The sequence below is a fragment of the Tenrec ecaudatus genome, chromosome 8 (assembly GCF_050624435.1).
Source record: "Tenrec ecaudatus isolate mTenEca1 chromosome 8, mTenEca1.hap1, whole genome shotgun sequence".
Taxonomy (NCBI): domain Eukaryota; kingdom Metazoa; phylum Chordata; class Mammalia; order Afrosoricida; family Tenrecidae; genus Tenrec; species Tenrec ecaudatus.
Genome location: NC_134537.1, coordinates 99,389,416 through 99,402,195, shown reverse-complemented (window position 1 = coordinate 99,402,195; position 12,780 = coordinate 99,389,416). Strand labels below are relative to the sequence as shown.

Here is a 12,780-nt window from a genome sequence, read left to right as displayed (position 1 = left end):
ACCCAGGGCTGCATTGGGGTAGGTCCATGAGGCTTCTCCTTGGGCATGTTTGGCAAGAAGTGAGCCTTGCCAGCTGACTCAAGGAACTGCTAAGGCAGCTGCATCCTGGTCTGAGCATTACAAAGCGACCTGAGAACTAGAAAGGCGAGGCTCACCGAGCCATTTATTCCTCCTCCCTTCAATTCACCCCACGTGTTTATCAGCCAGATTGGCACGATAAACTTTAACTATCACAGTAAGAAAGGGTCTAGAAGAAAGTCAGACAAAATTGGGTGCTTATAAGATTTGTGTGTTTTATAAATATTTTATAGTCACCTCAAAACATTTTACTTGATAGGTTTAATTCCAACCATCCTATAAATGAAAAAAATTATTTTACATTAGGAAAACAAAAGAAAACAAAAACACCCACACCTCAAAATGGAAGTTGTAGTTCAGAATAAGATAAATTTCTGTAGTCCGTATTTCACAAAATGAATTGAAACAACTGTATTTTACATCAGCCACAAGTTCTAGAAAGTGACAGAAATCCAGAATGTGGTCCAGCAACCACAAATTGTTTTAATTCTTAAAAGCAAGACTTTCTTTTAAAAAAATCATTTTATTAGGGGCTCATAAAATGCATAAAATGACAAAATCAATGTCAATTTGAATGAACATTTATTAGAATTAACTATGTTCTATCCATAAAGAAAACATGCTTGCTATAAAGTCACAGATTGGGTTCCTTAAGATGCATAAATCTGAGACGATTTATGGCAGAGTTTACTAGGGAATCCCTTTATGATTAGCTCCTCTAGAGAATGGGGAGGAGCGAGGAAGACACAAGAATGGAGAAGGCAAGATACGATGATTATGTTTCAAGAATATGTGAAGTTAGAATGAACCATGAGAAATAACTAATTTGAATGAATTAATTAAAATGGAAGTTGTTCCAATTAATGCTCAAGGAAGCAACTCTGAAGTCAAATGATGTACTTTGTTGGACAGGTCTGCTAAACAAGACCTCTTCAAAATGTTGAAGACCTAAAATATCACTTTTTATATCAGTTTATTAGGGGCTCATACCACTCTTATCACAATCCATACATATATCAATTGTGTAAAGCACATTTGTACATCCATTGCCCTCATCATTCTCAAAATATTTGCTCTCCACTTAAGCCCCTGGCATCAGCTCCTCAAAAATATCACTTTTCAGACTAAGGATTACCTATTCAAGCCATGGCATTTCATTCACTTCATATACATATGAAAGAGTGTATATAGAAAACTGCACACAAATTGATATATTTGAACTTTAATATAGGCAAAGAATATTGAAAGTCGACACTTGGGCCTTGGGTCTCCACTCTGCACTTCCCCCTTCATTTAATATGATATATACATATATACACATACATATATACATATATACACATACATACACACACTTATATCTTTTTTTTTTTTGCATGATGCCTTATACCTGGTCCCTTGGGCACCTCGTGATCGCACTGGCCGGTGTGCTTCTTCCATGTGGGCTTATTTGCTTCTGAGCTAGATGGCCGCTTGTTTACCTTCAAGCCTTTAAGACCCCAGACACTATCTCTTTTGATAGCCGGGCACCATCAGCTTTCTTCACCACATTTGCTTATGCACCCATTTGTCTTCAGCGATCCTATCATGGAGGTGTGCAGTCAATGATATGATTTTTTGTTCTTTGATGCCTGGTAACTGATCCCTTTGTGACCACTCGATCACACAGGCTGGTGTGCTTCATCTATGTGGGCTTTGTTGCTTCTGAGCTAGATGGCCGCTTGTTTCTCTTCAAGCCTTTAAGACCCCAGTCACTATCTCTTTTGATAGCCGGGCACCATCAGCTTTCTTCACCACATTTACTTGTTCACCCACTTTGGCTCCAGTCGTTGTGTTGGGAGAGAGAGCATCATAGAGTTCCAATTTAATAAAAGAAGGTATTCATGCATTGAGGGAGTGTTTGAGTAGAGGCCCAAGGTCCTTTTGCCACCTTAATACTTGACCTATAAATATGGAGATCCCCTCATAGAGGGGTTTAGGAGAGGAGATGGGTTAATTAGGATGTGAGGTAGTATCGATGAAGAAAACAGCTTTCCCCCAGATCCTGGATGCTTCCTCCCCCCAACTACCATGATCCGAATTCTACCTTGCAGGGCTGGATAGGACAGAGGCTGTACACTGGTACATATGAGGGTTGGAGGTACAGGGAATCCAGGGTGGATGATACCTTCAGGACCAAGGGTGCGAGGGACGATGCTGGGAGAGTGGAGGGTGAGTGGGTTGGAAAGGGGGAACTGATTACAAGGATCCACATGTGACCTCTTCCCTGGGAGAGGGACAGCAGAGAAGGGGGGAAGGGAGACTCCAGATAGGGCAAGATATGACAAAATAACGATGTATAAATTACCAAGGGCATATGAGGGAGGGGGGAATGGGGAGGGAGGGGGGGAAAAAAGAGGACCTGATGCAAGGGGCTTAAGTGGAGAGCAAATGCCTTGAGAATGATTGGGGCAGGGAATGTATGGATGTGCTTTATACATTGATGTATATATATGTATGGATTGTGGTAAGAGTTGTTTGAGTCCCTAATAAAATGTAAAAGAAGAAAAGAGAAAAAAATGATTAGGGCAAAGACTGTACAGATGTGCTTTATACAATTGATGTATGTATATGTATGAACTGTGAAAAGAATTGTATCAGCCCCAATAAATTGTTAAAATTAAAAAAAAAAAGAAAAAAAAAGAATATTGAAAGTACTAGGGGCTACCAAAAAAAAAAAACCCAGAATTCCCCTCAGATTCTATGCACACACTATGAGAGACCAGCCTCTTCACAAAGTAGAAGGTCCAGGAGAAAGAGCAAGGCTCTCGGTGAGAAATTGACACAGTGGCTACCCCAATGAGCTTAACCATGTGAAGATGGTAGTGTTCCTTCCCTTGTGCAAGGGGCCCCTGGGACTTAGCACCAACTCAATGGCAATTAACAAGTATATATATCGATGGTGCTGTTAGTGCCATTGAGCGGGTTCCAGCTCAGAGCAACTCTGTATACTCCCAGTCCTCATCATCCGCACAATGACTATTTTTAGTTCACTGTTGCAGCCACCTTGTGAATCCATCTTGTTAAAGGTTCCCCCCCCCCCTTTTCTTTCCACTTTACACGATGATGTCCTTTGCAGGGACCGGTCTCTCCTGATAAAATGTCCAAAGTATGTGAGATGAAATCTCACCATCCTCACCTCTAAAAGCACGGTGTCTGCACTTCTTCCAAGGCAGAGGTTTGCTCTTGGCGATCCGTAATACGTTGAATATTTTTCACCCACACCATAATTCAAGTACATCAGTTCTTCTTCAGTATTTCTTATTCAATGTATGATATAACATTTGTATGAGATAACTGAAAATACCTTGGCTTGTAGCAACAGTTTTTTTTTATTGAGCGCGAACGCCATCCCCCACTACCACAAATTATGCAGTCGAGTTTTCCACATTTGGGGAAATCGCAGGGGTCAGCATATCCGGAGGGCAATGGATAAGCCTCGCCCTGGGAAAACCACCTTCGTGATCATGGAATCTCCCCTGCCAGGTAAGTATATGTAGTAACAGTTTTGAATCAGAAAGTGGTATGGCTTATCTTACTGAGAATGACTTTACAATCATCATTGAAAAGGACACTTCAAGATGTAACTTAAAGTGCAATGCTGTATTTATTTTAAATTATATCTGTCCACAAACACGGAAATCCAGTCAACACAGTTATTATTCAAATCTAGGATCAAAATTCTACATGAATGATGTAAATATTCATACTAGAAGTTTTGGTGGTGCACTGATTAACTCTGGCTACTGGTTGAAAGGTCTTTAGTTTGAACACACGTAGCAGTTCCATGGGAGTAAAGCCCCTGCAATTTGCTCCCTTCACAATTAAGAACAACAGAAAAACAAACACATTACCATCAATCAAGTTGATTCTGACGCATAGTACCCTTCTACAGGCTAAGAAACACTACAAGGGTAACTATGAGTAAAACTTGATTCGATTGCACACAACCGCAATGACAAAAATAATCACCTCTGCTACTACCTAAAACATTACTCTCTAGAAGCCTCTTAAATATAATCATAACTGCAAAAATTTTAAACTTACTTTTCCCTATTAAATTGCGTCAATCGACATAAGACAGTTCACATGCTTATATAGATTTTAAACATTTTACTTGATTTTATATCAGAATTATTTTCCTAAATTTTTTATACTATATATTTTTAAGCCTCTTATAGATCTATAGATGTTCTTTTCCATTGATGCTCTGAGGAAATTAATGCTGATAGACTTGTGCAATATCCTTCCACAGTATGAGGAACCAGCTTTATCTTATGTAAAAAAAAGAAATATAGAAATCTCTCGGCATCACTTTTGTGTATTCTTGTGATTCCAGTTACTCTTTTTTTCAACTGGAATATCTTATTTAATAGCACAGATTCTTCAATTCTATTTGAATATTTTTCATAGAAGAAAAAAAACAAATGAAGTAAACTAAATACTCATCACTAATTATATGGAGCGATACATAAGAAAAGGCATATTCATTGAATGGTTACAAATGTGCTTAAATTAATTCGTTTGGCCTGTGTCGTGTTGGGTTACTCATGGGACCGCTAAGCACAAATCCAGCCGTTTGACCCACCAGCCTTTCAGCAGGAGGAAGATGCGGGTTTGTGCTCCTGTAAAGACTCAAAGCCTTGGACACCCACATGGCAGCTGCACTGTCTTGGGGGGTTAGTATGAATCAGGCTCGACTCGATGGCAGTTCATTTTGTTTCCAATGAGTCAGAATGAACTGGATGCCTGGTTTATGGATCACAAATCTAGTCACTTTAGAGTCAGCTAGGTAATTCCCCTATTCTTTGCAGGCTGGTTCAGTCGCATGGGAAGCAGGTGGATGTTGTGAGGACTAGTCCTTGGAGAACCTGGGCTGTGCTCCGTGTATCTCATCTTCCAGAAAGCCAGTCCACGCACATCTTTCAGGAAATGGCTTAGCAACAAAAGGGAAAGCTGGAAAGCACAAGATGTTTTTTCAGAATTATGAATCATGAAAGTAGAATTATGAAAGCTGGCTGAGGAGCCCTGGCGGTGCAGTTGCACGCTAAGCTGTGCTCTGCGTGGCCAGCAGTTTGAAGGCGGCAGCGGCTCTGATGGAGAAATCCTGGGCTTTCTGCTCTCCTCAGTAGTTATAGTCTGAGAACTCACAGCAGGCCGCTATGAGGCAGGATTGACTTCATGGTGTGAGAGAGCAAACTGCCTAATAATTTACTGACCAAAGTAAGGCACATAATGAGATGACTGACAATGTCATGTGCAGAGCCTGGTGCAAAATCAAAAGATGGGACCCCCTTGTTTAAAGAAGTAAGAATTTGTTCATATCACGTCGGGGTCACCAAAAACAAGTAAGAATTTCCAGATAGTGACATCAGAGCATTAGGCCCAGTGTGAAGAACACCATGAACCTGGTCTCATACAGCTTAGCAGAGATTCAAGGGGGGTGGCTGAGAATGCTATCATACAAACATACATATTTTAGAAACTGCATATATGTATGTAATAGGCAGCAAAATTATATAGCAAAGTGAATACAAAAAGGATGGATAAAAAATTTGAGTCACTTTTATTGTCCACCACTTTAAGAGAAATAATTATTTTCATAATGGTAACTATACCACATAGAGTATTGTAGATATGGTTATAGTAGATTAAAATAATAAATCTTATTATTTTAATGGTTCAACTTATTATTATAAAATTATTATTTTAATGGTTAAACTTTTTTTATCCATTTTGATTCACTTGATCTGTTTTTTTAAAACATTTTCTGTTTGTTTTTTCCAAATTGGGATTGTTTTATTTTGTTAATGTTGGTAGCTTTCTTGACTCTCTGTTATGTATCTTTTTGGAATATACTACCCAGGAAGGGTGCATCTATAGAGACAATAATGAGAATAGGGGTTGCTGGGGGATATGAAGGGAAGTTGGGTTGGGTATTGGGGTAATGGGGAGCTGATATTAAGGAGTACAACAAGCAAGAAAGCTAGTGATTGTGCTAGTGATTGTACAATATGAATGAAATATGGAATGGTACGATGTCTGCATTATGTCCTAATAAAATGGTTTGGAAAAAATTCCATTAAAGAACATTTAAAACACTCTGTGAAGAATATGATTCATATTATTGCTATCTGTAACAATGAACTTGGGGGTGGAGTCTGATCTTCACTAACTTCTCAAGGAGTAAAGGGAATCACCAGCAGCCAAAGGCTGCTTCCCGTGAGGCTGAGGCCACGGATGCTTCCAATTCAACAATCCTCCCTGCTAATTTCTGACACGAATTGTCCCATTCTTTATCACTTCGCTGGGTTTGATAATCTACTGCAGTGGCTCGACAGCACTTACAGACCACACTTATGATTATGGATTTTTAGAGTAGTTAACAAGTTAACTCAGGATCAGAAATATTCAAGTCAGGGTTTTATGGACCTGACAGCCTCTTCCTTGCCACGTCTGTAGGCAGGTCCCTCTCCAGTTCTTGAACCTCAGCCACTCTGTCCCTTGTCCTTTGCCCTGCTCAGACAATGTTACAGAGCTGATAACAAATGCCTAAAGGCCATACCATTTTGCCATAAACCTCCCCTGCTCTGTGGGTCTGCAAACCTGTGTGTCGCTGTTAATTAAGTGCCAAAGGCACCTCATGTGGTTAAGTGTTTGTCTGCCTGAAGGCCCTCGCTCTTTCTCACACTCTGTCTCTTGGTGCTTTGGGCGCTTTTCTTCAGCCATCCCCCAACACTTCTCTGGGTCACAGTTTTCTGTTCCTGAGTTGCAGGTGTTCCATGTGGATCAGGGAGGTTGAGTCTTGGGACCCAACGAGGAGCTCCTCTCCTGGCTCTTCCCTCTTGAGGGTTGTCTGATACTCCCTTTCTGCTTTGGGGATGGGTTTTTTTTTTTAACCCAGAATTACAGCAAAATAGTACAATACCTTTAGAGTTCCAAATTTTTACAATCACAACTCACCCTGATTCAAACAATTCTGTCAGCATCTTGACCCACTTTCTCTTACCCAGCCAGGCTGATCAGTAATAGAAGAAATATACTCCATGTGCATGGTTTTATCTAGTAACTTCATGAGAGTTTCAAAGACAATATTAAATAATCCACTGCATTAGAGTATCTATGATGCATCATTAAATGAAGATAAAATAATATGTGCTAGTAACATAATAAAATAGGTTAAAGTTGAAAAGGAATTTGTCTTTCTTGGGTCCACAATCAGAGCCCATAGGAGCAGCATCAAGAGAGCATAGGACACATTGCATTCGGTAAGTCTGCCGCACAAGATCTCTTTAAAGTGCTGATAACCAAGGACGTTATTTTGAGGACTACTGTGTGCCTGATTCAAGTCAGGGCATGTTCCATGTGCATGTGAAATTTGGAAAATGAAAAAGGAAGACCAAAGAAAAACGGATGCATTTGATCCAGGGCGTTGGCAAAGAATATTGAAAATGCCATGAACTGCCAAAGGAAAAACAGAACTGTTTTGGAAGAAGTGCAGTCAGATTGATCTTTTGAGGCAAGGATATCAAGACTTTGTATCATGTATTTTGGATATGTTTTCGGAAGAAACCAGTTCATAGAGAAGGGCAGCATTGTTGATACACAGGAGGGGAATTGAAAATGAGGAACTCCTGCAGCAAGATGGACTGACACAGTGGCTGCAACAATGGGCTCGTGGACTTAACCATACGGACCTAAGAACAATGGGCAGTATGCTGCAGGATTGGGCAGTGTTTCGTAGTGTTGTACAGAGTCACTATGAATGAGAACCGACTTGAAAGCACCTAACCACCACCACCACCACTTCGTTGTTCTACTTTCTAATGCCCTCTGTCGGACAAGGATATTGACATCTTTGTGCAAAGATCAGAGGGACGAGTCATTGGTGGCTGAATTCACATGAGGACCTTGCAAGTGGATTTGGGATTTCACTATCATCCATAGCCTACTGTAAATTCAATGCTCAGAATTTAGTTCTCTCTTCTAGTCTTGAATTTTATTATTTACAATCCTGGGGCCATACAGGCTCGTGGATTTCTTCCCTGTGGACTTCACTGTTACAACAGAATGAAACACGGCAAGGTCCCGTGCCATCCTCACAATTATTTCTATGATAGAGCCCATTGAGGCAATCACTCTGTCAATCTATTTCCTTGAGGGCCTTCCTCTTTTTTGCTGCTCTTCCACTTTCCCAAACATGATGTCCTTCTGCAGGGACTGGCCTCTCCTGACCACATGTCCAAAGTACACAGGGTGAACTCTTGCCATCCTTGCCTCTAAGGAGCACTGTGGTCGTACATCTTCGGAGACACATCAATGTGTCCTTTAGTAATCCCTGGTACTTTCAATGTTCTTCTCCAGCACCACCATTCAATGCCTTGATTCTTCTATGTTTCTTCTTATTCAGTGTCCAACTTTCACATGCATATGGTGCCCTGGAGACCACCAAGGCTTGGCTCAGGCAAAGCTTGGTCCTCAAAGCCACATCCTTGTTCTTAGATATTCTAAAGATGTGCTGTGCAGCAGGTTTACCTAATGCAATACACCTTTTGATTTCCAGACTGCTGCTTGCCTGAACATTGATTATGGATCCAAGCAAGACAAAATCCTTCACAACCTCAACCTTTTCTCCATTCATCATGATGTTATCTATTGACCCCGTTGTGAGAATTTTGATCTTCATGCCATTGAGTTGTAATTCATACTGAAGGCTAAAATCCTTGATCTTCATCAGAAAGTGCTTCAAGACCTCCTCCCTTTCAGTAAACAAGGCTGTGGCAGATGCCTATTTCAGGTTGTTAATAAACCTGACTCCAGTTCTGATGCCACAAAACCCAGCTTCTCGATGATTTATTCTTCATACAGAATGAACAAGTACGGTGAGAGGACACAACCCTGATACACACCTTTCCTGGTGTAAAACGGTGCAGTATTCCCTTGTTCTGTCTGCACAACTGTCTCTTGATCCGTGTACAAGTTCCCCGTGAGTGCAATGTGGTGCTCTGGAATTCCCATTCTTCTCAAGGTTAGCCACGATTTACTATGGTCCACAGAGTCTAGTGCTTTTGCATAGCCAATGAAATACAAGTAAATATCTTTCTTGTATTCTCTGCTTTGCGCCAAGAATCACCTGACACCACCAATAATATCCTTTGTTCCATGTCCTCTTCTGAATTCACCTTGAACTTCTGGCAGTTTCCTGTGAATATACTGCTGTAACTATTGTTGGATGACTTTGAGCAAAGTTTTACTTGCGTGTGATAATACTCTATTGTTTGAGCATTCTCTAGGGTCACCTTCCTTTGAGATGGGCACATATATGGATCTCTTCTATCCAGCTGGCCAAGTAATTGTCTTTAAAATTTCCTGGCATAGAAGAATGGGTGCTTTTTCAGCATGCTGAAACATTTCAATGGATATTCCATCAATTCCTGGAGGCTTGTTCTTGATGTTCTTCTACAGTTTATCCGGTCTTCTGTCATTAGTGTTCCAAACAGAAAATCTGTTCTTAAGATGTGCTTGAAATTTAGGTGGGTTAGCCTCAAGGTCATAGTTTGGCTCTCTTGGACGCTCTTAATTTCTTCAGCTTTAAAAAAATCATTTTATTAGGGCTCATACAACTCTTATCACAATTTATATGTACATCAATTGTGTGAAGCACATTTATACATTCATTGCCCTCATCATTCTCAAAACATTTGCTCTCCACTTAAGCCCCTGGCATCAGTTCCTCATTTTTACCCTCCCTCCCCACTTTCCCCTCCTTCATGAACCCTTGATAATTTACAAATTATTATTTTTTCATATCTTGCCCCGTCTGACATCTCCCTTCACCCACTTTTCTGTTGTCCATCCCCCAGGGAGGAGGTCACATATAGATCCTTGTAATCGGTTCCCCCTTTCCAACCCAACCTCCCTCTACGCTCTCAGTATCGCCACTCACACCACTGGTCTTGAAGGGATCATCCGCCCTGGATTCCCTGTGTTTCCAGTTCCTATCTGTACCAGTGTACATCCTCTGATCTAGCAGACTTGCATGGGAGAATTCGGATCATGATAGTATGAGGGGAGGAAGCAGGGGTCTCAGGGAGGCGACGAGCCAGTCAGGGTGCGATGTAGCAACGATGAAAAATTTCTTCATCCTTATCCTGAACTTAAACATGAACAATTAATGCTCTGTAATACAGTCATTCTATGGTCTGGTTTTAGGTGTTGATATTGGGTTTCTCCATCGTGTCTTCCCACAGATGTATTCAAATTTATGTCTGTATATTCCAAATGGGAAAGTTTATGTTATAGTTGCCTTTGTTGTTGTTGAAGAAAGGTGTTTTCTCTGAACAAGTCATTGGTTGTGCAAAATTCCATTATGTGATCTCCAGCTTCATTTCTATCACCAAGGCCACATTTTTCAACTTCTTTGCCATCCTCTTTGTTTCCAGCCTCTGCGTGCCAATCACCAATTACAATCAATTCAACTATCAATTTCTCACCAATAATACTTGTAGAAATCTTCAATTTCTTCATCAGTGGTTTTTGTGGTTGGTACATAAATTTGAATAACATTTTTATTGATTGGTGTGCTTTCTTTGTTTAGGCTTTCAGTATTTGACAGTGCTCTGAAGTGATGAATAAGTTTTCAGCATCTTCTTCCTCCGAAGTGGGGAGGCGAGTCATTCTTCCTTGTCTGTTTTTAGTCCAGAAGCACCATTGATCTGTGTACTTTGGGTGACCCTACTGACATTTGAAATATTAATGGTATATCTTTCAGGTTTACAGCAACACACACTCCACCACAGTGTGACAAACGGACATAGAAGTGGTGGATACACGCCTTGGTCTTCACAGTAATATCCTTGGTTTTCAACACTTTAAAGAGCTCTTGTGTAACAGATTTACCCAATGTAATGGGTCATTTGATCTCTTGACTGTTGCTTCCTTGAGCATTGATTGTGGATCCATGCAAGGCAAAGTCCTTGACAACTTCAACCATTTCTCCATTTATCATGATGTTACCTAGTAGCCCGTTGTGAGGACCTTGGTTCATTACATTGCACTGTAATGCGTACTGAAGGCTTTAATTCTTGATCTTCACGTCCTCGTCACTTTGAGCAAGCAAAGTTGTCTGTATATAGAAAGTTGTAAATAATCCTTCTTCCGAGCTGAACACCCCTTCCAGAGGGGTAGGGAGGAGGAGATGGGCCACACAGGGTTCAGTGTAACAACAATGAAACTCAAAACCTTCCTCTAGTTCCTGAACGCTTCCTCCCCTCCCAATCATCATGACCCCAATCCTACCTTGCCTTGCGGACCTGGTTGTACCAGAGGATGTACAGTGGTGCAGTGGGGATCTGGAGGCACAGGGAATCTAGGACAGACGAACCCTTCAACACCAGCGGTGGGAGAGGCGACACCAGGAGGGAAGGGCATGTAGAAAGGGAGAACCGATCTCGGAGATCTATGTGTAACCTCCTCTCTGGGAGATTGTCAAGGGGGAGGCAGGTGAGGGGAGACGCCGGGGAGTGTAAGATAAGATATAATAATTATTTATAACCTATCAAGGGACCAGGGGTGGGATCGGGGAGGGAGGGGGATGGGGGAAAAAAAAGGGAAACCGAGCTGATTCCAGGAACCCAAGTGGAAGGTGAATTATGAGAGTGATGAGTGCAACGAATGTATAAGGGTGCTTTGCTCATTTGATGTATGCACAGATTGTGATAAGAGCCTTATGAGCCCCAATAAAAAGATAAAAAAAAAAGAAAGAAAGAAAATGATTAGGGCAAAAAATGTACGGATGTGCTTTATACAATTGATGTATGTATATGTATATGTATGGATTGTGATAAGAGTTGTATGAGCCCCTAATAAAATGTAAAAAAAAAATAAAAAAATAAAATAATCCTTCTTCCTATACTGACGCCACATTCTCCTTCATATACTCCAGCTTCTCTGATGATTTGCTCATCATCCAGAAGGAATATGGTGAGATGATATCACACTGACACATAACTTTACTGATTTGAAGCCGGGCAGTATTCCATAGTTTTTGCTCACACACTGACTCTTGATCCCTGTACAGGTTCCTCAGGAGCACAACACAGTGTTCCGGGATTCCTATTTTTATCGAGGTTCTCCTTCGTTTGTTATAGTCCTCCCAGAAGAAAGCCTCAGCATTGTCAACAAAACACAAGTAGATGTTTTCCTAGTATTTTATTTTTTTAATCTTTTTATTGGGGCTCATAAGGCTCTTATCACAATCTGTACATACATCAATTGAGCAAAGCACCCTTATACATTCGTTGCACTCGTCACTTGTTTTCCCCAAGACCCAGCCAACTTCAGCCATGGTATACCTTGTTCCTCATCCTTTCTTGAGTCCTGCTTGAACTTCTGGCAGGTCTCTGTCAATACACTGCTGCAACCTTTGTTGGATATTCTTTTACAAAATTTTACTTGCATATTTTATTAATGATTTTGTTCTCTAATTTGAGAGTTCTGTTTGGTCATCTGTCTTTAAAATGGGTCCCGTTTCTTTGGAATAGGAGTTGGAGCATTCTGTTGGCTAACCTGTTTTTGGAATGGATATGGATCTCTTCCAGGCAGTTGGCCAAGGAAATGTCTTCCAAATTCCTTGGCATAGATGAGTGAATGTTTCCAGTATTT

At 40.8% G+C, this 12,780-nt stretch overlaps 1 non-coding gene across 1 annotated transcript; it reads right to left on the bottom strand.

Annotated features, from left to right (window-relative positions):
* Positions 1–3,452: 3,452 nt before the first annotated feature.
* Positions 3,453–3,611, bottom strand: LOC142455945 (U1 spliceosomal RNA). The gene has a single exon (XR_012786049.1). It is a non-coding gene; the product is annotated as a U1 spliceosomal RNA (small nuclear RNA).
* Positions 3,612–12,780: the final 9,169 nt, after the last annotated feature.